Source organism: Stenella coeruleoalba (genome assembly GCF_951394435.1).
Source record: "Stenella coeruleoalba genome assembly, chromosome: 16".
Classification (NCBI taxonomy): domain Eukaryota; kingdom Metazoa; phylum Chordata; class Mammalia; order Artiodactyla; family Delphinidae; genus Stenella; species Stenella coeruleoalba.
This window is the reverse complement of record NC_137162.1, coordinates 50,000,001-50,026,411: the sequence shown is the minus strand read 5'-3', so window position 1 is coordinate 50,026,411 and position 26,411 is coordinate 50,000,001. Positions and strand designations below refer to the sequence as shown.

Below are 26,411 nucleotides of genomic sequence, written 5' to 3'. Positions count from 1 at the left end.
TCTTTCTGACTTACTTCACTCTGTATGTCAGTCTCTAGATGCATCCACGTCTCTACAAATGACCCAAGTTCGTTCCTTTTTATGGCTGAGTAATATTCCACCGTATATATGTACCACATCTTCTTTATCCATTCTTCTGTCAGTGGGCATTTAGGTTGCTTCCATGACCTGCCTATTGTAAATAGTGCTGCAATGAACATTGGCGTGCATGTGTCTTTTTGAATTGTGGTTTTCTCTGGGTATATGTCTAGTAGTGGTATTGCTGGGTCATATGGTAATTCTATTTTTAGTTTTTTAAGGAACCTCTATACTGTTCTCCATAGTGGCTATATCAGTTTACATTCCCACCAACAGTGCAAGATGGTTCCTTTTTCTCCACACCCTCTCCAGCATTTGTTGTCTGTAGATTTTCTGATGAAGCCCATTCTAACTGGTGTGAGGTGATACCTCACTGTAGTTTTGATTTGCATTTCTCTAATAATTAGTGAGGTTGAGCAGCTTTTCATGTGCTTCTTGGCCATCTGTATGTCTTCTTTGGAGAAATGACAGTTTAGGTCTTCTGACCATTTTTGGATTGGGTTGTTTGTTGGTTTGTTTGTTTGTTTTTTTGTGGTACGCGGGCCTCTCACTGTTGTGGCTGCTCCTGTTGCGGAGCACAGGCTCCGAACGCACAGGCTCAGCGGCCATGGCTCATGGGCCTAGCTACTCCGCGGCATGTGGGATCCTCCCAGACCAGGGCATGAACCCACGTCCCCTGCATCGGCAGGTGGACTCTCAACCGCTGCACCACCGAGGAAGCCTGGGTTGTTTGTTTTTTTAATATTGAGCTGCATGAGCTCTTTAGATATTTTGGAGGTTAATCCTTTGTCCGTTAATTGATTTGCAAATATTTTCTCCCATTCTGAGGGCTGTCTTTTCATCTTGTTTATGGTTTCCTTTGCTGTGCAAAAGCTTTCAAGTTTCATTAGGTCCCATTTGTTTATTTCTGTTTTCATTTCCATTACTCTAGGAGGTGGATCAAAAAAGATCTTGCTGTGATTTGTGTCAAAGAGTGTTCTTCCTATGGTTTCCTCTAAGAGTTTATTTATAGTGTCCAGTCTTACATTTAGGTCTCTAATCCATTTTGAGTGTATTTTTGTGTATGGTGTTAGGGAGTGTTCTAATTTCATTCTTTTACATGTAGCTGCCCAGTTTTTCCAGCACCATTTATTGAAGAGACTGTCTTTTCTCCATTGTATATCCTTGCCTCCTTTGTCACAGGTTAGTTGACCATAGGTGCAAGGGTTTATCTCTGGTCTTTCTATCCTGTTCCATTGATCTATATTTCTGTTTTTGTGCCAGTACCATATTGTCTTGATTACTGTAGCTTTGTAGTATAGTCTGAAGTCAGGGAGTCTGATTACTCCAGCTCCGTTTTTTTCCTTCAAGACTGCTTTGGCTTTTTGGGGACTTTTGTGTCTCCATACAAATTTTAAGATTTTTTGTTCTAGTTCTGTAAAAAATGCCATTGGTAATTTGATAGGGAGTGCAGTGAATCTGTAGATTGCTTTGGGTAGTAGAGTCATTTTCACAATGTTGATTCTTCCAATCCAAGAACATGGTATATCTCTACATCTGTTGGTATCATCTTTAATTTCTTTCATCAGTGTCTTATAGTTTTCTGCATACAGGTCTTTTGTCACCCTAGGTAGGTTTATTCCTAGGTATTTTACTCTTTTTGTTGCAGTGGTAAATGGGAGTGTTTCCTTAATTTCTCTTTCAGATTTTTCATCATTAGTGTATAGGAATGCAAGAGATTTCTGTGCATTAATATTGTATCCTGCAACTTTACCAAATTCATTGATTAGCTCTAGTAGTTTTCCAGTGGCATCTTTAGGATTCTCTATGTATAGTATCATGTCGTCTGCAAGCAGTGACAGTTTTACTTCTTCTTTTCCAATTTGTATTCCTTTTATTTCTTTTTCTTCTCTGATTGCCGAGGCTAGGACTTCCAAACTATGTTGAATGATAGCGGTGAGAGTGGACATCCTTGTCTTGTTCCTGATCTTAGAGAAAATGCTTTCAGTTTTTCACCATTGAGAATGATGTTTGCTGTGAGTTTGTTGTACATGGCCTTTATTATGTTGAGGCAGGTTCGCTCAATGCCCACTTTCTGGAGAGTTTTTATCATAAATGGGTGTTGAATTTTGTCAAAAGCGTTTTCTGCATCTATTGAGATGATCATATGGTTTTTATTCTTCAATTTGTTAATATGGTGTATCACATTGATTGATTTGTGTATATTGAAGTATCCTGCATCCCTGGGATAAATCCCACTCTATCATGGTGTATGATCCTTTTAATGTGTTGTTGGATTCTGTTTGCTAGTAATTTGTTGAGGATTTTTGCATCTATGTTCATCAGTGATAATTAGTCTGTAATTTTCTTTTTTTTGTAGTATATTTGTCTGGTTTTGGCATCAGGGTGATGGTGGCCTCACAGAATGAGTTTGGGAGTATTCCTTCCTCTACAATTTTTTGGAAGAGTTTGAGAAGGATGGGTGTTAGCTCTTCTCTAAATTTTTGATAGAGTTCACCTGTGAAGCTGTCTGGTCCTAGACTTTTGTTTGTTGGAAGATTTTTAATCACAGTTTCAATTTAATTACTTGTGATTGGTCTGATCATATTTTCTATTTCTTCCTGTATCGGTCTTGGAAGGTTATACGTTTCTAAGAATTTGTCCATTTCTTCCAGGTTGTCCATTTTATTGGCACAGAGTTGCTTGTAGTAGTCTCTTAGGATGCTTTGTATTTCTGCGGTGTCTGTTGTAACTTCTTTTCCATTTCTAATTTTATTGATTTGAGTCCTCTCCCTCTGTTTCTTGATGAGTCTGGCTAATGCTTTATCAATTTTGTTTATCTTCTCAAAGAACCAGCTTTTAGTTTAATTGATCTTTGATACTGTTTTCTTTCTTTCTATTTCATTTATTTCTGCTCTGATCATTATGATTTCTTTCCTTCTACTAACTTTGGATTTTGTTTGTTCTTCTTTCTCTGGTTCCTTTAGGTGTAAGGTTAGATTATTTATTTGAGATTTTTCTTGTTTCTTGAGGTAGGCTTGTATAGCTATAAACTTCCCTCTTAGAACTGCTTTTGCTGCATCCCATAGGTTTTGGATTGTCGTGTTTTCATTGTCATTTTTCTCTAGGTATTTTTTGATTTCCTCTTTGATTTCTTCAGTGATCTCTTGATTATTTAGTAACATAGTGTTTAGCCTCCATGTGTTTGCATTTTTTATGTTTTTTCCCGTGTAATTCATTTCTAATCTCATAGCATTGTGGTCAGAAAAGATGCTTGATATGATTTCAATTTTCTTAAATTTACTGAGGCTTGATTTGTGACCCAAGATGTGATCTATCCTGGAGAATGTTCCATGTGCACTTGAGAAGAAAGTGTAATCTGCTGTTTTTGGATGGAATGTCCTATAAATATCAATTAAATCTATCTGGTCTTTTGTGTCATTTAAAGCTTCTGTTTCCTTATTTATTTTCATTTTGGATAATCTGTACATTGGTGTAAGTGAGGTGTTAAAAGTCTCCCACTATTACTGTGTTACTGTTGATTTCCTCTTTTATAGCTGTTAAGTTGCCTTATGTATTGAGGTGTTCCTATGTTGGGTGCATATATATTTATAATTGTTATATCATCTTCTTGGATTGATCCCTTGATCATTATGTAGTGTCCTTCCTTGTCTCTTGTAACATTCTTTATTTTAAAGTCTATTTTATCTGATATGAGTATTGCTACTCCAGCTTTCTTTTGATTTCCATTTGCATGGAATATCTTTTTCCATCCCCTCACTTTCAGTCTGTGTGTTTCTCTATGTTTGAAGTGGGTCTCTTGTAGACAGTATATATATGGATTGTTTTTGTATTCATTCAGGAAGCCTGTGTCTTTTGGTTGGAGCATTTAATCCATTCACGTTTAAGGTAATTATTGATACGTATGTTCCTATTACCATTTTGTTAATTGTTTTGGGTTTGTTTTTGTAGGTCCTTTTCTTCTCTTGTGTTTCCCACTTAGAGAAGTTCCTTTAGCATTTGTTGTAGAGCTGGTTTGGTGGTGCTGAATTCTCTTAGCTTTTGCTTGTCAGTAAAGCTTTTGATTTCTCCATTGAATCTGAATGAGATCCTTGCTGGGTAAGGTAATCTTGGTTGTAGTTTCTTTCCTTTCATCACTTGAAGTATATCATCCCACTGCCTTCTGGCTTGGAGAGTTTTTGCTGAGAAATCAGCTGTTAACTTTATGGGAGTTCCCTTGTATGTTATTTGTCCTTTTTCCGTTGCTGTTTTCAGTAATTTTTCTTTGTCTTTAATTTTTGCCAATTTGATGACTGTGTGTCTTGGCGTGTTTCCCGTTGGGTTTATCCTGTATGGGCCTCTCTGCACTTTCTGGACTTGGGTGGCTATTTCCTTTCCCATGTTAGGGAAGTTTTCGACCATAATCTCTTCAAATATTTTCTCGGGTCCTTTCTCTCTCTCTTCTCCTTCTGGGACCCCTGTAATGCGAATGTTGTTGCGTTTACTGCTGTCCCAGAGGTCTCTTAGGCTATCTTCATTTCTTTTCATTCTTTTTTCTTTATTCTGTTCTGCAGCAGAGAATTCCACCATTCTGACTTCCAGGTCACTTATCCGTTCTTCTGCCTCAGATATTCTGCTATGGATTCCTTCTAGTGTATTTTTCATTTCAGTTTTTGCATTGTTCATCCCTGTTTGTTTGTTCTTTAATTCTTCTAGGTCTTTGTTAAACATTTCTTGCATCTTCTCGACCTTTGCTTCCATTCTTTTTCCGAGGTGCTGGATCATCTTCACTATCATTATTCTGAATTCTTTTTCTGGAAGGTTGCCTATCTCCACTTCATTTAGTTGTTTTTCTGGGGTTTTATCTTGTTCCTTCATCTGGTACATAGTCCTCTGCCTTTTCGTTTTGTCTGTCTTTCTGTGAACGTGGTTTTCGTTCCACAGGCTGCAGGATTGTAGTTATTCTTGCTTCTGCTGTCTGCCCTGTGGTGGATGAGACTATCTAAGAGGCCTGTGTAGGTTTCCTAATGGGAGGGACTGGTGGTGGGTAGAGCTGGCTGTTGCTCTGGTGGGCAGAGCTCAGTAAAACTTTAATCCCCTTGACTGATGATGGGTGGGGATGAGTTCCCTCCCTGTTGGTTGTTTGGCCTGAGGTAACCCAAAACTGGTGCCTACCTGGGCTCTTTCGTCGGGCTAATGGCAGACTCTGGGAGGGCTCACACCAGGGAGTACTTCCCAGAACTTTTGCTGCTAGTGTTCTTGTCCCCATGGTGAGCCACAGACACCCCTGTCTCTGCAGGGGATCCTCCAACACTAGCAGGTAGGTCTGGTTCTGTCTCCCCTGTGTTCACTGCTCCTTCACCTGGGTCCCAATGCTTACACTAGTTTGTGTTTGCCCTCCAAGAGTGGAGTCTCTTTTTCCCGCAGTACTGTCGAAGTCCTGCAGTGAAATCCCACTAGCCTTCAAAGTGTGATTCTCTAGGAATTCCTCATCCTGTTGCCGGACCCCCAGGTTGGGAAGCCTGACATGTGGTTCAGAACCTTCAGTCCACTGAGTAGATTTCTGTGGTATAATTGTTCAGGAGTTTGTGAGTCACCCACCCAGCGGTTATGGGATTTGATTTTGCTGTGATTGCGCCCCTCCTATTGTCTCACTGTGGCTTCTCCTTGGTCTTTGGATGTGGGTTATCTTTTCTGGTGAGTTCCAGTGTCTTCCTGTCAATTATTATCCAGCAGGTAGTTGTGATTATGGTATTCTCACAAGAAGGAGTGAGAGCACGGCCTTCTACTCTGCCATTTTGGTTAGCTTCCCTAATCTGTGACTGAAACTGTTCAATTTTTACATGAGAATTTTGTTTAATATTTAGTATATTTACTAACATATAGTATAGTGTACTTATTAGCAAAAACCCTGTCCCTCTGTTCAGTTCATTTTGATTTTGTTCTCTGTTGCATAGTTTCTCTACCTACTTATCAAATAGTTTTTATTTATTTATTTATTTTTCTTCTTTTTTAAATCTTTATTGGAGTATAATTGCTTTACAATGCTGTGTTAGTTTCTGCTTTATAACAAAGTGAATCAGTTATACATATGTTCCCATATCTCTTCCCTCTTGCATCTCCCTCCCTCCCACCCTCCCTATCCCACCCCTCCAGGCGGTCACAAAGGACAGAGCTGATCTCCCTGTGCTATGCGGCTGTTTCCCACTAGCTATCTACCTTACATTTGGTAGTGTATATATGTCCATGCCTCTCTCTCACTTTGTCACAGCTTAACCTTCCCCCTCCCCATATCCTCAAGTCCATGCTCTAGTAGGTCTGTGTCTTTATTCCTGTCTTACCCCTAGGTTCTTCATGACCTTTTTTTTTTTCTTAGATTCCATATATATTTGTTGGCATACGGTATTTGTTTTTCTCTTTCTGCCTTACTTCACTCTGTATGACAGACTCTAGGTCCATCCACCTGATTACAAATAGCTCAGTTTCGTTTCTTTTTATGGCTGAGTAATACTCCATTGTATATATGCGCCACATCTTCTTTATCCATTCATCCGATGATGGACACTTATGTTGTTTCCATCTCCGGGCTATTGTAAATAGAGCTGTAATGAACATTTTGGTACATGACTCTTTTTGAATTCTGGTTTTTCTCAGGGTATATGCCCAGTAGTGGGATTGCTGGGTCATATGGTAGTTCTATTTGCAGTTTTTTAAGAAACCTCCATACTGTTCTCCATAGTGGCTGTACCAGTTCACATTCCCACCAGCAGTGCAAGAGTGTTCCCTTTTCCCCACACCCTCTCCAGGATTTATTGTTTCTAGATTTTTTGATGATGGCCATTCTGACTGGTGTGAGATGATATCTCATTGTAGTTTTGATTGGCATTTCTCTAATGATTAATGATGTTGAGCATTCTTTCTTATGTTTGTTGGCAGTCTGTATATCTTCTTTGGAGAAATGTCTATTTAGGTCTTCTGCCCATTTTTGGATTGGGTTGTTTGTTTTTTTGTTACTGAGCTGCATGAGCTGCTTATAAATTTGGAGATGAATCCTTTGTCAGTTGTTTCATTTGCAAATATTTTCTCTCATTCTGAGGGTTGTCTTTTGGTCTTGTTTATGGTTTCCTTTGCTGTGCAAAATCTTTGAACTTTCATTAGGTCCCATTGTTTATTTTAGTTTTTATTTCCACTTCTTTAAGAGGTGGGTCCAAAAGGATCTTGCTGTGATTTATTTCATAGAGTTTTCTGCTTATATTTTCCTCTAAGAGTTTGATAGTTTCTGGCCTTACATTTAGGTCTTTAATCCATTTTGAGCTTAGTTTTGTGTATGGTGTTAGGGAGTGATCTAATCTCATACTTTTACATGTACCTGTCCAGTTTTCCCAGCACCACTTATTGAAGAGGCTGTCCTTTTTCCACTGTACATTTTTGCCTCCTTTATCAAAGATAAGGTGACCATATGTCCATGCATTTATCTCTGGTCTTTCTATCCTGTTCCATTGATCTATCTTTCTGTTATTGTGCCAGTACCATACTGTCTTGATTACTGTAGCTTTGTAGTATAGTCTGAAGTCAGGGAGCCTGATTCCTCCAGCTCCATTTTTCGTTTTCAAGATTGATTTGGCTATTCGGGGTCTTTTGTGTTTCCATACAAATTGTGAAATTTTTTGTTCTAGGTCTGTGAAAAATACCAGTGGTAGTTTGATAGGGATTGCATTGAATCTGTAGATTGCTTTGGGTAGTAGAGTCATTTTCACAATGTTGATTTTTCCAATCCAAGAACATGGTATATCTCTCCATCTATTTGTATCATCTTTAATTTCTTTCATCAGTGTCTTATAATTTTCTGCATACAGGTCTTTTGTCTCCTTAGGTAGGTTTATTCCTAGATATTTTATTCTTTTTGTTGCAGTGGTAAATGGGAGTGTTTTCTTGATTTCTCTTTCAGATTTTTCATAGTGTATAGGAATGCCAGAGATTTCTGTGCATTAATTTTGTATCCTGCTACTTTACCAGATTCATTGCTTAGCTCTAGTAGTTTTCTGGTAGCATCTTTAGGATTCTCTATGTATAGTATCATGTCATCTGCAAACAGTGACAGCTTTACTTCTTCTTTTCCCATTTGGATTCCTTTTATTTCCTTTTCTTCTCTGATTGCTGTGGCTAAAACTTCCAAAACTATGTTGAATAGGAGTGGTGAGAGTGGGCAACCTTGTCTTGTTCCTGATCTTAGTGGAAATGCTTTCAGTTTTTCACCATTGAGCACGGTGTTGCCTGTGGGTTTCTCATATATGGCCTTTATTATGTTGAGGAAAGTTCCCTCTATGCCTACTTTCTGCAGGGTTTTTATCATAAATGGGTGTTGAATTTTGTCAAAAGCTTTCTCTGCATCTATTGAGATGATCATATGGTTTTTCTCCTTCAATTTGTTAATATGGTGTATCACATTGATTGATTTGCATATATTGAAGAATCCTTGCATTCCTGGGATAAATCCCACTTGATCATGGTGTAGGATCCTTTAAGTGTGCTGTTGGATTCTGTTCGCTGGTATTTTTTTGAGGATTTTTGCATCTATGTTCATCAGTGATATTGGCCTGTAATTTTCTTTCTTTGTGATATCCTTGTCTGGTTTTGGTATCAAGGTGATGGTGGCTTCGCAGAATGAGTTTGGGAGTGTTCCTCCCTCTGCTATATTTTGGAAGAGTTTGAGAGGGATAGGTGTTAGCTCTTCTCTAAATGTTTGATAGAATTCACCTCTGAAGCCATCTGGTCCTGGGGTTTTGTTTGTTGGAAGATTTTTTTTGTGTGTGTGTGTGTTATGCGGGTGTCTTACTGTTGTGGCCGCTCCCCTTGCGGAGCAACAGGCTCCGGACGCGCAGGCTCAGTGGCCATGGCTCATGGGCCTAGCCGCTCCGCGGCATGTGGCATCCTCCCGGAATTGGGCTCGAACCCGCATCCCCTGAATCCGCAGACGGACTCTCAACCACTGTGCCACCATGGAAGCTCTGTTGGAAGATTTTTAGTCACAGTTTCATTTTCAGTGCTTGTGATGGGTCTGTTCATATTTTCTATTTCTTCCTGATTCAGTCTTGGCAGGTTGTGCATTTCTAAGAATTTGTCCATTTCTTCCAGGTTGTCCATTTTATTGGCATAGAGTTGCTTGTAGTCATCTCTCATGATCCTTTGTATTTCTGCAGTGTCCGTTGTTACTTCTCCTTTTTCATTTCTAATTCTGTTGATTTGAGTCTTCTCCCTTCTTTTCTTGATGAGTCTGGCTAATGATTTATCAATTTTATTTTTATGATTTCTTTCCTTCCGTTAACTTTGGGTTTTTTTGGTTCGTCTTTCTCTAATTGCTTTAGGTGCAAGGTTATGTTCTTTATTCGAGATGTTTTCTGTTCCTTAAAGTAGGATTGTATTGCTATAAACTTCCCTCTTAGAACTGCTTTTGCTGCATCCCATACGTTTTGGGTTGTGTCTCCATTGTCATTTGTTTCTAGGTATTTTTTTATTTCCTCTTGATTTCTTAAGTGATCACTTCGTTATTAAGTAGTGTATTGTTTAGCCTCCATGTGTTTGTATTTTTTACAGATCCTTTCCTGTAATTGATATGTAGTTTCATAGCATTGTGGTCAGAAAAGATACTTGATACAATTTCCATTTTCTTAAATTTCCCAAGGCTTGATTTGTAACCCAATATATGATCTATCCTGGAGAATGTTCCATGAGCACTTGAGAAAATTGTGTATTCTGTTATTTTTGGATGGAATGTCCTATAAATATCAATTAAGTCCAATTTGTTTAATGTATCATTTAAAGCCTGTGTTTCCTTATTTTCATTTTGGATGATCTGTCCATTGGTGAAAGTGGGGTGTTTAAGTCCCCTACTATGATTGTGTTACTGTCGATTTCCCCTTTTATGGCTGTTAGTATTTGCCTTATGTATTGAGGTGCTCCTATGTTGGGTGCATAAATATTTACAATTGTTATATCTTCTTCTTGGATCGATCTCTTGATCATTATGTAGTGTCCTTCTTTGTCTCTTCTAATAGTCTTTATTTTAAAGTCTATTTTGTCTGATATCAGAATTGCTACTCGGCTTTCTTTTGGTTTCCACCTGCATGGAATATCTTTTTCCATCATCTTACTTTCAGTCTGTATATGTCTCTAGTTCTGAAGTGGGTCTCTTGTAGACAGCATATATATGGATCTTGTTTTTGTATCCATTCAGCCAATCTGTGTCTTTTGGTGGGAGCATTTAATACATTTACATTTAAGGTAATTATCAATATGTATGTTCCTATTCCCATTTTCTTAATTGTTTTGGGTTCGTTATTGTAGGTCTTTTCCTTCTCTTGTGTTTCTTGCCTAGAGAAGTTCCTTTAGCATTTGTTGTAAAGCTGGTTTGGTGGTGCTGAACTCTCTCAGCTTTTGCTTGTCTGCAAAGGTTTTAATTTCTCCATCAAATCTGAATGAGATCCTTGCTGGGTAGAGTAATCTTGGTTGCAGGTTTTTCTCCTTCCTCACTTTAAATATGTCCTGCCAGTCCCTTCTGGCTTGCAGAGTTTCTGCTAAAATGTCAGCTGTTAACGTTATGGGGATTCCCTTGTGTGTTATTTTTCCCATGCTGCTTTTAATATGTTTTCTTTGTATTTAATTTTTGACAGTTTGACTAATATGTGTCTTGGCGTGTTTCTCCTTGGATTTATCCTGTATGGGACTCTCTGTGCTTCCTGGACTTGATTAACTATTTCCTTTCCCATATTAGGGAAGTTGTCAACTATAATCTCTTCAAATATTTTTCAGTCCCTTTCTTTTTCTCTTCTTCTTCTGGAACCCCTATTATTCGAATGTTGGTGCGTTTATTGTTGTCCCAGAGGTCTCTGAGACTGTCCTTAGTTCTTTTCATTCTTTTTTCTTTATTCTGCTCTGCAGTACTTATTTCCACTATTTTATCTTCCAGGTCACTTATCCGTTCTTCTGCCTCAGTTATTCTGCTATTGATCCCATCTAGAGTATTTTTAATTTCATTTATTGTGTTGTTCATCGTTGTTTGTTTCATCTTTAGTAGTTCTAGGTCCTTGTTAATTGTTTCTTGCATTTTGTCCATTCTATTTCCAAGATTTTGGATCATCTTTACTATCATTATTCTGAATTTTCAGGTAGACTGCCTATTTCCTCTTCATTTGTTAGGTCTGGTGGGTTTTTAATCTTGCTCCTTCATCTGCGGTGTGTTTTTCTGTCTTCTCATTTTGCTTATCTTACTGTGCTTGAGGTTTCCTTTTTGCAGGCTGCAGGTTCATAGTTCCCGTTGTTTTTGATGTCTGTCCCCAGTGGCTAAGGTTGGTTCAGTGGGTTGTGTAGGCTTTCTTGTGGAGGGGACTAGTGCCTGTGTTCTGGTGGATGAGGCTGGATCTTGTCTTTCTGGTTGGGAGGTCCACGTCTGGTGGTGTGTTTTGGGGTGTCTGTGGCCTAATTATGATTTTAGGCAGCCTTTCTGCTAATGGGTGGGGTTGTGTTCCTGTCTTGCTAGTTGTTTGGCCTAGGGTGTACAGCACTGTAGCTTGCTGGTCGTTGAGTGAAGCTGGGTGCTGGTGTTGAGATGGAGATCTCTGGAAGATTTTCGCCATTTGATATTATGTGGAGCTGGGAGGTCTCTTGTGGATCAGTGTCCTGACGTTGGCTCTCCCACCTCAGAGGCACAGCACTGACTCCTGGCTGTAGCACCAAGAGCCTTTCATCCACACAGCTCAGAATAAAAGGGAGAAAAATTAGAAAGAAAGAATTAGTAGAAGTAGAAAGAAAGAAAGAAAGAAGGAAAGAAAGGAGGGAGGGAGGGAGGAAAGAAGGAAGGAGGAAAGGAAGGAAAAAAGAAAGAAGATAAAGTAAAATAAAATAAAATATAAATTTATTAAAATAAAAAATAATTATTAAGAAAAAAAAACGGACAGATAGAACCCTAGGACAAATGGTGGAAGCAAAGCTATACAGACAAAATCTCACACAAAAGCATACACATACACACTCACAAAAAGAGGAAAAGGGGAAATAATAATCTTGCTCTCAAAGTCCACCTCCTCAATTTGGGATGATTTGTTGTCTAAAGGAGGGAAGAAAGGAAAGAAAGAAGGTAAATATTATTTATTTATTGAAATAAAAAATAATTATTAAGAAAAATTAAAACAAAACAAAACAAAAAAAACGGACGGATAGAACCCTAGGACAAATGGTGAAAGCAAAGCTATACAGACAAAATCTCACACAGAAGCATACACATGCACACTCACAAAAAGAGGAAAAGGGGAAAAAATCATAAATCTTGCTCTCAAAGTCCACCTTCCTCAATTTGGGATGATTCGTTGTCTATTCATGTATTCCATATATGCAGGGTACATCAAGTTGATTGTGAAGCTTTAATCCGCTGCTTCTGAGGCTGCTGGGAGAGATTCCCTTTCTCTTCTTTGTTCTCACAGCTCCCAGGGGCTTAGCTTTGGATTTGGCCCCGCCTCTGCGTGTAGGTTGCCAGAGGGCGTCTGTTCTTTGCTCAGACAGGACGGGGTTAAAGGAGCAGCTGCTTCCGGGACTCTGGCTCATTCAGGCCGAGGGGGAGGGAGGGGCACGGAGTGCGGGCGAGCCTGCGGCGGCAGAGGCCAGCGTGACGTCGCGCCGGCGCGACATTGCAGCAGCGTGAGGCGCACTGTGCGTTCCTCCTGGGGAAGTTGTCCCTGGATCCCGGGACCCTGCCAGTGGCCGGCTGCACAGGCTCCCCGGAAGGGGTGTGTGGATAGTGACCTGTGCTCGCATACAGGCTTCTTGGTGGCGGCAGCAGCAGCCTTAGCGTCTCATGCCCGTCTCTGGGGTCCGCGCTTTTAGCCGCGGCTCCCGCCCATCTCTGGAGCTCCTTTAAGCAGCACTCTTAATCCCCTCTCCTCGCGCACCAGGAAGCAAAGAGAGAAGAAAAAGTCTCTTGCCTCTTCTGCAGTTCCAGACTTTTCCCGGACTCCCTCCCTGCTAGCCGTGGCGCACTAATCCCCTGCAGGCTGTGTTCACGCCGCCAACCCCAGTCCTCTCCCTGCGATCCGACCTCTGAAGCCCGAGCCTCAGCTCCCAGGCCCCGCCCGCCCCGGCGGGTGAGCAGAGAAGCCTCTGGGCTGGTGAGTACCGGTCGGCACCGATCCTCTGTGTGGGAATCTCTCCGCTTTGACCTCCGCAACCCAGTTGCTGTGCTCTCCTCCGCGGCACCGAAGCTACCCCACTCTGCCACCCGCAGTCTCCGCCCGCGAAGGGGCTTCCTAGTGCGTGGAAACTTTTTTTCCTTCACAGCTCCCTCCCGCTGGTGCAGGACCCGTCCCTATTCTTTTGTCTCTGTTTATTTGTTTTTCTTTTGCCCTACCCAGGTACGTGGGGAGTTTCTTGCCTTTTGGGAGGTCTGAGGTCTTCTGCCAGTGTTCAGTAGGTGTTCTGTAGGAGTTATTCCACGTGTAGGTGTATTTCTGGTGTATCTGTGGGGAGGAAGGTGATCTCCGCGTCTTAGTCTTCCGCCATCTTCCCCTCCTCTCCTCAAATAGTCTTTAAAGCAACAGCAGTTTAATTCAGCCCTTCATTTTCTTCTTTCAGTCAGATGCATAATTGGTTGACAGATTTCTGAGGTTTGTTATGCTCGCTTGTCTCTCTGCGAGCTTTACTTATCAATGATAGCTTGACTGAGGCAGTATAAACATTGGGTCACATTTTCCCCCTCAAGTTTTCCGAAAATGAAATGAGATTTGTCGTAAATTTTTGTGTCCCCACCACCCCCACCTTGTTGATTATAAAACATTGCATTGACATATATACACTGATATGTATAAAATAGATAACTAACAAGAACCTGCTGTATAAAAAATAAATAAAATAAAATTCAAAAATTCAAAAAATAAAAAACATTGCATTCCCATTACTGAAAATCCCTCATGAGAATACCTTTATGCAGCCCAAGACCTGTGGCATCACCAGGTAGGGGTCTTATCTTTCCATAGGAATGGAGGCAAGTAGTGAGCTGTCACCATGGTTTCTTGCCAGGTTCTCTGAAGTTGTACAGGTTCTACTGTGATCATAACATGGGAGGAGAGCCTGTAGGGTCTGCGTCAGGCTCCTCTACGTAGATATTATGATTGCTTGAGTTTTGTTTTTCTGTCAAAGAATAAGGAGAAACTTTGACTTCATGCTCCAATGATAGTTTCATTACTGGCGGGCATCTGTGGCCCAAGCTGGAATGACCCTTCAGAGTTGTCCTGCATCGCCTCATCCTTCTGTTTTTGGGCAGTGGTTCTCAGATTTGACACGTATTCTTCCCAGTCCCCCTGCCTGAGTAGAATCCTTGGGTCCCTGGGTTCTGCCAGTAGAGACTCACCTGCAAAGCATTGGCAGCTCTGCTGTCACCTACTCCTGTCACCAAGGGTTCTCACCAATTTGGAGGCATAGAGTCCAGCCTCCTAGGGGCGATGCAGGACAACTCTGAAGGATAATTCCAGCTTAACAGCTCACTGAGTGGCTGCCTGAATCCTTTGTCAAGACCACATCATGGTCCAGCTTCTCCTTTTGTTCAGTCGTGCTTCCTCCCCTTTCCTTTTTCACGTGTTGATCCTGAGTGTACTCCCTAAACACACTTCCTGCAACATCATCTCATTCTCTGAGTCTGCTTCCTAGGGACCCCATTCTGCAATACTCAGTTGATTCCCTCAAGCTCCTCAGCCCCTTGCTTGGCGCGCCCTGATTGCACCTCAGGGCCTTTGCATGGGCTCTTTCTTCTGCCATACTGCCCCTCCCTTTGCATGTCCTGATGGCTTGTTTCCTCACTTCAAGTCTCTGGTCAGATGCTACCTCATTGAGCAGGCCATTGTGACCTCCCCATAGTAAAATAAAATCCTTTCCTCATTACCTTACTTTATTTTTCATTCCTCCTGATGACCATCTGACAGAAATATTTCTGTTTACTCTGTCTTCCCCTACCAGTGTGTACGTTCCATGAGAATATTTTGTTTATTATTCCTTCCACAGTGTCTGGCACATAGTAAGAACCCAGTAAATAGTTGTTGAAAGAATGAATACATGAGTGAACTCTATCTGCTTTCCTTCTCTAAGCCTGAAAGTACTTTCTCTTTCCATGCCTCCTCCTGTTTAGTTGCAGTTGGATGGCCGGAATTTCCAGCTAGAGAGAGCACATTCTAAAGTGTGCTCTTCACTACTTGATTTAGTTAGGAGAGGGCAAAAAGATAGGATTCTTGGAAGAGTGCCTGGAGAAGGCCCATTTTTCCTAGGTGAGGAAGTGGGGATAATCTTCTGGCTTGTTTCTTTTCTTCTTCTTTTTTAAACTTTTCCTCTGTTATCATACTTCAAAGCATTGGACACTGACCTATGTGCTACATCCCTGTAGCCTTTAACCTCATCATTGTCTGTTACATGTGAATTACCAGGGGAGGTAATTCACTGAGCTGTATCTCATAGCGATCAGCAGCCCTTGGCTTGGCCATAGGAGTAGGCATCATCATGTCTGAGGATCAGTTAGTTACTGGTGAGTCTCCCCAATTCACTCAGTCACTGACTTCATACTTACATACTTCTCTTATGTCTAAATTCCTCTTTTATTAAAAAAAGGGTGAAGACAAAGCCCTTGCAACACAATATTTCAATTAAGAGAAATGAAAATGATTAAGCCCTAAACCCACACTTGTCCTCTGCTTAACAAGCCCTTGCGACACAATATTTCAATTAAGAGAAATGAAAATGATTAAGTCTTAAACCCACACTTGTCCTCTGCTTAACAAACACTTTTTCTCCCGCACACAGGAATATGAGACCTGAACCTTCCTTTCCCACTGTGGAGGGGTTACAGTTTGAAGGAAGCAATTCACTTATCCATCTAATTTCCAGAAGATCTTGATTGTGAAGTGCTATTTGTAGATACCATCAGAGATGACCAGGTAAATGAGCAATGACTGATTCAATTAATTGATAAGAATCTATTAGTATGGATCCAAATCATCTTGTCCGAACACAGAGCATTAGGTACCAGTAACTATCAGGGTGGCTGTCATTTCGTCTTGGTGGAATAGAGGATCCTGTGTGTGATGAAGCCTAGAAGGTGGTGCTGTGCACATTTAAGGGATAATTGATTTTTTTAAGTGCCCGTGGACCCTGTGTGGATAGCAGTTTGTGAGATATCCCTCTGATTGGTCAGTTTGAGGGGCAGAATCCACCCTTTCTGTGTCCAGAAGGCCTTCCCCTTTGAGGAAGTCCGGGCATTAACACTCTGCATGTTTTGGCAGGGAGTCAGAGGACTTACTTTGAAATCCTGGCTTTGCCATTTACAGGCTGTGTGGCCCCGAGCATGGTACTTAACCTTGGTTTTGCTCAATATAATTTAGGATAGATAAGAACTCTGTCATCAGGCTCTGAGGATTAAATGAAATAATGTATGCTAGGTGTGTTACCTGTGGTCGGGCCGCATGCCTGTCTTAGAAAAGGGCATCATTCTGGAGTGATGTGGCCCCTCTGATTGGCATGGTAAGTGGAGAGTGGGCTGGGCTGCAGCCCCCTCTAGCGCCTGCCTGGGCCAAGTGCCCTTGTGCTGCCCAGCCTGCCCTCCCCTCATCCCACTTTACCTGCAAACTTGTGAACCGGGAGTTAGTTGATACGGCCATGCTCATCTTAGATGATTAACAGTGGCAAGAAGAAGAGAAGGGTGCAGTGTTATTCCTTTGGAGGGAGATGGAGAGATAACCAGGACAATTTAAGCCTTGGGGCCTTAAAATATATAATCGGTATGCTACAGAGCCAGACTGGAATAAACAAAAAGGCATGTAATTTGAACAAAGGATTCTTGGAAATCTGAAGTGGAACCTTAGCCCCCAGAGCAGGAGATTTTACCTACTTGGAAAATTGAATTTGTTAACCTTCAGGATGTTGAAATTCCTGGATAACTTAACAGAGTGTCTAAAATGTGGGTTCCCATGAACGATGACTTAGAGCTGGAGCTACAGTGCGGTTCTAGCAGTGGGGACATGTTGCTATGGAAACCCTGAAGCTGGAAGTTCCTCCATGCCTCAGAAAGGCTGTCAGTTAGATCCATGCACTTGGGGAGTCTAATGAAAACAGACACTTGTCATTTTTCCAGCAGCCATCTAACATTATATACATTTAAAATATGACCATGGAAAGAAAAGCCTGCGGTTAAGTTGAGCTGTTTAAGAGAATTCTCTTGTGTGGCTTTGACAGGGCAGATTTTTTTTTTTTTTCTCCCTCTACATTAAAGGAAAAAAGTGAGGCCCTCCAGTGTTGAGCAGAAACACAAATAGGAGGACCACTTATGGTGGTTCATTCCAGGCTGTTGGAAGGGAGCCTCAGGCCTACAACCCTTATTTACTTCACAGTGAGGGTGGCTGGCTCTCTCTTTCATATTCACCCCTCTCAAACTGGGTCCCCAGAGCTTTTGGTATTGTGAACTCACATTGGTTGACTGATAGGTACTTTTCTTTTAATGGGGCAGCTCATAAAAGAGACCTTCATTAGACACCACTCTCTGCAAATGTCAGATGCTGAGGAATAAGGAATCATAGTTTTCACTTAGATTGACTTGCCATTTGAGGCCAACTGCTGGGATCTGACTTTCCCTGAGAACACAAATCAATAGTCAGTAGAGAAATCAGAGAAGAAGAGCTGGTTGAAGATGGAGTATTACTATTTGTTTTCAATTGAATGTATGTGTGTATATATATATTTGCTTATTTTTACCCAAACGTGCTAATTTTGAGTTGCAATTTGCAGAAGAAACACTTGTACTTCTTATCATGGGATGATTAATAATAAGATGGGAACACTTTTTTCAAATTGGGCTGGGACCTGAGGACCTGGTGGTTATGAACAATGTCAGGCACAAACAAAGAGCTGAAAGCTCACATTTAGTCACGCCTGCCTTTGCCTAACCCATTAGGCAGCCAAATGACAATTGAAAATTCAGTTCCCCACATTGAGAAGTAAAGACTGGTGCCTCTTTGACTTCTGAGTTCAGGGCATCCTACTCTTTTTACTTTTCTTTTATATGTCAAATCAGAAGTAGATCAACAGAAACCAGTGTTATTAGTTCTCCAGTTAAGTTTGGCTCAAAAGAATGTAGCAAACTACATTTGGTTTTCAGCGATATTTGGAAATCGCATTTTATGTTCCAGATCTGATTGCATCTGCTAATTATCACATCTCTCTCTTTTTTTTTTTTTTTTTTTTTTTTTTGCGGTACGCTGGCCTCTCACTGTTGCGGCCCCTCCCATTGCGGAGCAGAGGCTCCGGATGTGCAGTCTCAGCGGCCATGTCTCACGGGCCCAGCCGCTCCGCGGCATGTGGGATCTTCCCAGACCGGGGCACGAACCCGCGTCCCCTGCATCGGCAGGCGGACTCTCAACCACTGCGCCACCAGGGAAGCCCTCACATCTCTTTTTGTGGCAAAGAAGCTAACAATATTGATATGGAAAGACACAGATATTGCTTGCCCTCACAATTGAACTGGGGGGGGGGGGAAGACAGTAATTACACATATCCCCAAAGTACACATATTATTTGGCACTAGATAAAGATTCTGCTGAGAAACTCTTTCTTCGTATACACAGTAATGATGGTAATTAGTACAATAAAAACAGGAAACAGCAAACCAAAGTCACATATCTGTCTCCATAGCTTTATACTCTGATATCAAACACTGCAGATGGATGGTTGGCAGAATGATTCCCCACATCAAATATGTTCAAGTAGAAAGTGCGGTTCAGTGGTTAGAGTGTAAGACTTAACATGGACTCTACCACTAACTGACTGTGTAATCTTGGGAAAGTCACTCACCCAATCTGGCTATTAGTTTTAACACCTCTATTATCAATATAAGAGAGTTGATCTAATTGAGGACAAGTTTCCTTTTTTCATTCTGTGTAAGTGCAAAGCCTGCCATGTGGCCTTTAGGAGCTGAGCAAGTAGCTACTTCCTGGATGGGCAAGGAAGGCCCTATTCCCACAGAAGCAAGAGTTGTGCTACAGCTTCCCAGCCTAACCACGAGGACATATGAGGACTAGCAGCTTTGTTCTGCTTCTGCAGAGCATGGGCAAGAGTCTAAGCACCTCTCTCTCAAACAGCAAGAGTTGCCCAGGCAGTGCACACACCAACATGCTTCTCTAAGTGCTCTTGGATGAGAAGATGAGATGTTGCTCTGAGTGGGTCTTTTGGTTGGTAGTTATAGGATCTCAAATTTGTGGCTACATGGTCATCACTTAGATTCTCTTAAATTTTGTGATTTGCTACTTTTGGTAGCACAAAATTAGAACTTGGGAAAGAACAAAGGGATGGCCACCTTCCCCATAAACTCTATTAATGGCAATCATTTTATAGAGACAATTGCTCCTTTTTGGGAGTGCCTCCTCTGACTCGATGCTGTCTGCCAGCTGAAGGTGAAATTACAACAATTACAAACTTAATCTTGGCTGTGACCCCTGAATTGACCCTTTGAAGGAAACTGGATTGTGTCTGAGTCTGTTATCTCTGCAAGGGAACAAGCTGTCTTCAGAATTGCTTTTGGGGCCCCATCGTGTCATTGTGAAATTGCAGTTGGTGACCTTGGCAACATTTTTCAGATTTCGTGCAGATAAGCTTGAACACAGCCAGGTCCCTGGTTTCCAATGTTATTTAGAGAATTGGATGATTTAAAGCACTTATTTTTCCTTAACTCAATTCTCGTCATAATCCGTCAACATCACAGTACGTTTATTCTCCATTTCATTTTTATATGATCCTATTAGTTGGGAGTAACCCAAGTGATGTTTTTCTTTACTATGGCCCTGTCTCCTCTTTGCCTTTGCTAGAACCTTTTACTAAGTCAGAATTCAGCCATCCTCTATGCAACAATTTTTATAACCCTGATTTTGCTCCTCGGGTTTTGCTAGGGGTGAGATGAAGGCGGTTCCTTCTGTTCTATGCAAATGACATTTACAGCAGTGTCTTTAAATCAGAGGTTTGAGTTGCCTCTCTTAGATGATTGAGGCTGATATATTTGCAATCAGCTGCACTCCGTGGTGTCCTTGTGCTACTCCATGAAAGTGAAAGTAAGTTTTGGAATTGAGAGTGAGTCACACTTCCAAGCCCTAAGGAACATGGCCCCATCGTGGCTTCAGTGTGATGACTCAGCCAAAGTGGAGCCTAGGATGTGTGAAAGGCTTCATTCTTGGCTATGTGGCTGCCTCCTATTAAGTTTCCAGGTGAGGGACTTCCCTGGTGGAGCTGTGGTTAAGAATCCGCCTGCCAATGCAGGGAACACAGGTTCGAGCCCTGGTCCGGGAAGATCCCACATGCTGCGGAGCAGCTAAGCCCGTGCGCCACAACTACTGAGCCTGCGCTCTAGAGCCCACGAGCCACAACTACTGAGTGCACATGCCACAACTACTGAAGCCCATGCGTCTAGAGCCTGTGCTCCGCAACAAGGGAAGCCACGGCGATGAGAAGCCCACGCACTGCCATGAAGAGTAACCCCTACTTGCCACAACTAGAGAAAGCCCATGCACAGCAACAAAGACCCAGTGCAGTCAAAAATAAATAAATAAATAAATTTAAGTTTAAATAATAACATTAAAAAATTTTTTTTAATGTTTAAATAAATAAATAAATACTTAAAAAAAGTTTCCAGGTGAAACTGACATTCCCTGTTGTCAAGGAGCCAGTGGCTCTGAGTGAGCTCTCACCATAGCGGGAATGCTGGCCTGCCTCAAGAGGCATTTCTGCGTTTCCTGAGTTGGTTGCCTGTATATTGGAAACCTCACTGATCAGAGGCCATGACAGAAGGCAACATTTACTGTCACCATTAAAGGTTATTTAAGGAATGCACATTTCTCCTGTACAACTGTTTTTCCCTTTGCCATAGCAGTAGAGGGCAATATGATAAAGTCTCAGTTCAGTTCAATTTGACAGACTACTCATTGAGAATCTGTTGCGCTGGGAGTAGTGAGATGAAGAGCTAAGGACTGCCCTGCTTACGAGGTACCACTTAAGTGGATTTGATGTGGGATGTGTTGAACTCAGTGACATGGTCAGCGGGGAAAGAGAGGGAATCAGGGCTAGGATTATGGAAATAACCAGCTCTGGAATTTTCTTCTCTAAACAGATGGCCAGCATTGTAATATACTGTGTAAAGGGAGTTCCAATACCTTGTATTTAGTACCTGAATGAATGTGACTGTAGGCCTGGCTCATCCCTGAGGTTGCATGGATGGAGTACAGCAGTCCTCCTCATCCATGAGGATACATTCCAAGACCCCCAGTGGCTGCCTGAAACCTTGGATAGCGCTGGACCCTATATATGCTATATATTTTGCTATACATACATGATAAAGTTTAATTTATAAATTAGGCACAATAAGCGATTAGGAACAATAACTAATTATAATACAGAAGAATGATAACAATATACTGTAATAAAAATTATGTGAATGTGGTCTCTCTCTCTCTCTCAAAATATCTTATGGTACAAACTTAATGCCCTTACCGTACACTGTGGCTGTAACTTTTGCAGTTTGAAGTGCAACAGCAAAACGAGCACAAATTTCTTTTTCCTTCTTCATAATTTCACAATAGAATATTTGTTCTTACAGTAGATCTTAGCAACCTCAGCATATGAATTTTTTTTCTTCCCTTACTAAGTCAACGACTTTCCCTTTTCAGTGAAAGGAAGGACTCTATGGCTTCTCTTTGGCATATCTGAACTGCCAACATCACAACTCTTGTACTTTCGGGCCATTATTAAGTAAAATAAGGGTGACATGAACACAAGCCCTGCAATACCGCGACTGTCAATCTGATAACTGAGAAGGCTACTAAGAGACTAACTGGCAGGAGACGCTCAACAAAGGGATGCTTCCCATTTCAGGCAGGACAGAGTGGGGCGAACGGGATGAGACTTCATCGTGCTGTTTAGAACAGGGCACAATTTAAAACTTATGAATTTTTTTTCCTGGAATTTTTCATTTAATATTTTGGGACTGCTGTTGATCGTGTGTGATTGAAACCACAGACAGGGAAAGCTCAGATAAGAGGGAGCTGCTGTACCTAGAGCTACATGATTCATCCCTGCAGATCTGGCCCTTGCTTCTGGTTAGGGGTAGTGAGTCAGGGCCCTGTTTCCTGAAGCAAGGGCCAGTGTGAGGTAAGCATACTTTCAGAGTCTGGTCTACAGAAATAGGGATTGAAGCATAGTTTCATTTTCCACATTGTACTGAATACCCCCATTCTTTTTCATACAACTTACTTCACTTGGCTTCTGGGATGCCAAACGACTTGATGGTTCTTCTACCTCACTGGTTATTCTTCTCAGTCTCCGTAACTGGTTCCTCATTTCCTGACCTCCTCGGATAAGTGCAGATTCACTTATCGACAGTTTACTCAACATTTCCACTTGAGCCTCTCAAACACAACAGGTTCCAAATCAGAGCTCCTTCTTTCCACCTGCCCCATCTGTAATCTTCCACATCTCAGTTTATGGCAAATCTGGTCTTCTAGTTGCTCAGCAAACGAAGACTTGAGCCATCATCGTTCCTCTCTCTCTCTCTCATGCACATGACATCTATGTTGTAAAGAAATGCTGTTGGCCCTACCTTCAGAACACATCCAGGGTTCAACACTTCTCACGGCCTCCTCTGTTACCACCTTGGGGGGAGCCTTCATCATTTCATCTACATTCTGTATCATGACAATAATTGTCAAACTGCTTCTTACTCTGCTCCTCCTGCATAATCAGTTTTCAACGCAGTACAGAAACTTATTCATGGAATGTCTAAACCAGATAATGCCAGTCTTCAAAAACCCTGCAAATACTTCATGTCATTCACAGTGGAAGCCAATGTTCTTATGAGGGTCTGTGTGGTCTAGCCTCAGTGACTTCTCAGACTTATCCCCTGAGGTCCTTATGCTCGGTGGCTCCACTGCAGCCCGCTGGTAGCTCCAGCACCCAAACAACCTCCTCCCAGTCTCCACACTGGCTGCTTCCTCTGCTTTCCTGCAGTTATCTGCATACTTAACCTTCCTTATCTCCTTCTGGTCTTTACTCATTTGTCACTATCTCAGTATGGCCTGCTTAGATCACCCTATTTTATTTTTTTCTTTCATTGAAGTCTAGTTGCTGTACAATATTATATAAGTTACAGGTGTACAATATAGTGAGTCACAATTTTTAAAGGTTATAGTTATTAGAAAGTATTGGTTACATTCCCCTACATCCTTGTAGCTTATTTTACAGCTAATAGTTTGTACCTCTTAATCCCCTACCCCTATATTGCTGCTCTCCTCTTCTGTCTCCCCACTGGTAGCCACTAGTTTATTCTCTATATTTGTGAGTCTGCTTTTTTTTTGTTACATTCACTAGTGTGTGGTATTTTTTTAGATTCCACTTATAAGTCATATCATGCAGTATTTGTCTTTCTCTGCCTGACTTATCTCACATAGCATAATGCCAAGTCCATCCACGTTGCCGTATATGGCAAAATTTCATTCTTTTTATGACTGAGTAGTATTCCATTGTGTACGCGCCACATCTTCTTTGTCCATTCACCTCTTGATGGCACTTAGGTTGCTTCAGTATCTTGGCAATTGTAAATAACGCTGCTATGAACATTGGGGTGCATGAATTAGTGTTATTGTTTTTTTCGGATATATACCCAGCAGTGGAATTTCTGGATCGTATGGTAGTTCTATTTTTAGTTTTTTGAGAAACCTCTATACTGTTTTCCACAGTGGCTGCACCAATTTACATTCCCACCAACAGTGCAAGAGGGTTCCCTTTTCTCCACATCCTCGCCAACATTTGTTATTTGTGTTCTTTTTGATGATAGCCATTCTGGCAGGTGTGAGGTGATACCTCATTGTGGTTTTGATTTGCATTTCCTTAATGATTAGTGATGTTGAGCATCTTTTCATGTGCCTGTTGGCCATCTGCATATTGCAACCTGCATCCACCCTCCCCACCACCCTCCTTTGACAGGCGTTCCTGGTCCTAAGTAGGTAGTAAACTTACTCAGCTTTTTTTATCTTCATCACAGATATTATCACCTTCCAATGTACTATGTTTTTCACTGTTTGCTGTTTGTCTTCCCTCCATCCTCCCCTCCCACCTACACACCAGAAAGAAAGGTGAATGTGGGTAGGGTTTTTTATTTGTTTGTTCACCGTTGTATCACAAGTGCCTTGAAATGGATCTGGTAGATGGTGGGGGCTCAATAAGTTGGTTGAATGAATGAATCCCGCAATCCTGTGCCTTCTTAATAAGCGCTTTCAAATACTGGGAGGTTCCGGGTTTTCATTTGGAAAAGGAGTGGTCAGTGAATTCTTAACCCACTCGTTGCTTTTACTCAACTCTAGAATGTATTTTGTCATATAATACCATAGAATTTAGATGTAATTTTTTAAATTGACATCATTAGGTGTTTCCCCCTCTGAAAAAAAAGGGATACTCAGATATTTTAGGGAGAGTCAGACTTGCTGATCAAGCGGCTTGCACCACGCTTTGATTTTCTTAGGAATTCCCCGGCATGTCATTCTTCTCATTAAACATAAGCTATTTCAGCCCTGACGTGCTAGGTTCAGAGTGTTGGAGATAACTGACTCTAGCGCTGAGATATGCCAGTTGAGTCAGGCACCTAAAGTCACAGCAGTCGTCTTTGCTGGCATTATCAGTACCACGAAAAAACGGCTCTTATCACATCTTTCATTTTGAAGACGTGTGTGCATCTTTCTCCTTGGAAAAGAGAATCATGTATCTTTCCCATTTCTTCATATAGAATGCTAAAAAGACATTCGCTCAGGGGTTGGAATGATCAAATCCATATTTTCTTCAATAAATAATCAAGATCAGGAAATAATACAAACCCCAACTCATCTCTAAGAATATAGAAAAGTGGGGATTGATGTTTAATTGCAAATGCTTGCATGAGCCAGCGTATCTCGTCGGCACTTCAGCGGGGATTTCAAACCCTAAACCCTGCTTTCTAGTTTATTTAGGTTTGATGCTGTCAGGAGTGTTCTTAATTATTTTTTTAACTCTTTGATAAAAGGAAGATAATTGATTCTGATAGCTCTTCTCTAAACCAGAATCTGCTCTCACTCTTTATATACCCTTTGGAGTAAAGAAAGACAGAAAAATACACTGGTGATGGCTTTGCAGTATGAATTGTAGGGGAGATAAAGGGAACAGGCTCTCCTGAGCTCACATTCTTCTTTTCCCATGAAAACATTTCTGTGATTCCTTGCAATTCTCTCAAGACCGGAGGATAAAGATTGTGCTGTAGATGTAACAGCCTTAATTAGTAAAACTGACAAGAAAATACTTACCTCTTTATATTGAATGACAGGAAAACACAACCTGGGGAATTTGTCACTTACGAACAGAATCACATTTGAGTCTTACACATTTGTGTCAACCTGATTAGTTCACAGATAGGTTTTTGCTTAGCTTCCTGGATCATGAATATTCTGAATTTTTAGTTTTTCTTAGCAAAGAAAAACAATTTATAACATGAGGCCTGAACAAGCAAAGTACTTTAGACCCCTTACAGTTTCCCTGCTATAGAAGCCGGTTTTCTGCTTAAAAGGGAAACTCGCTTTTTAAAATTTCATTTTTTTTTTTTGATCAGAGATGGGGGGGGTTCATCACTTTATTTTCTAATTTTTTTAAGGAAGGAAGACTTGTATTTTTGAATTCCACAATACTAATTCCACGACAGCTTTTCTAGCCATAATTGTACCTCCAAAAATAGTCACTTTACTGAAACAACTCTCTCTTCAAAAGAGCATAAATGTTTATCATTCCTCCTTGATAAATACTACACATGTATGCCAAGAACTGATTCATTCTTTGCAAGTCAGCAGTTTCATCCAATAGTAAAGAAACATGTCTACTTTCATACATGGTGTTATTTGCTACAGAGAATTCACCAAAGCCTGTTCTGAGCAGAATACTTGGCATTAGTTCTGTGTGAATCACAAGAGTTTTATCAATAGATAGTGTAGCTTGTACCTTTTTTCCTTGTGTGAAATGCAGCTTTGAAAAATGCCTCTCTTGGTCTCTTACATAACTTAAGTGAGTGAATTAATTTGGGGACACTAACATTATTTTTATTAATTTTTCCAGAAAGACATTGCATCTTTGAAAATGAACCACAAGCTTTGATGACTTCATGTCACTACTAGCTAAGGTTTTCTTACAGTAGCAGCATGGTTTTTCTGGGCTCCGGGGGAGCAGGAGGAAGGCAGTGCCAGGGACAGCTGGCACGATTCCTCTTTCTGTCGATGATGGGGATG

General features: G+C 41.1%; 1 long non-coding RNA gene across 7 annotated transcripts in view; it reads left to right on the top strand.

The window, feature by feature from the left end:
• The window catches only part of LOC307175353, a 638,943-nt gene that overhangs the window by 216,048 nt on the left and 396,484 nt on the right, over positions 1 to 26,411 (top strand). For all 7 annotated transcript variants that reach the window (XR_013824319.1, XR_013824320.1, XR_013824321.1 and 4 more), the window contains one exon: positions 15,889 to 16,022. This is a non-coding gene — a long non-coding RNA (uncharacterized lncRNA). The remainder of the gene's footprint in view (positions 1 to 15,888; positions 16,023 to 26,411) is intronic.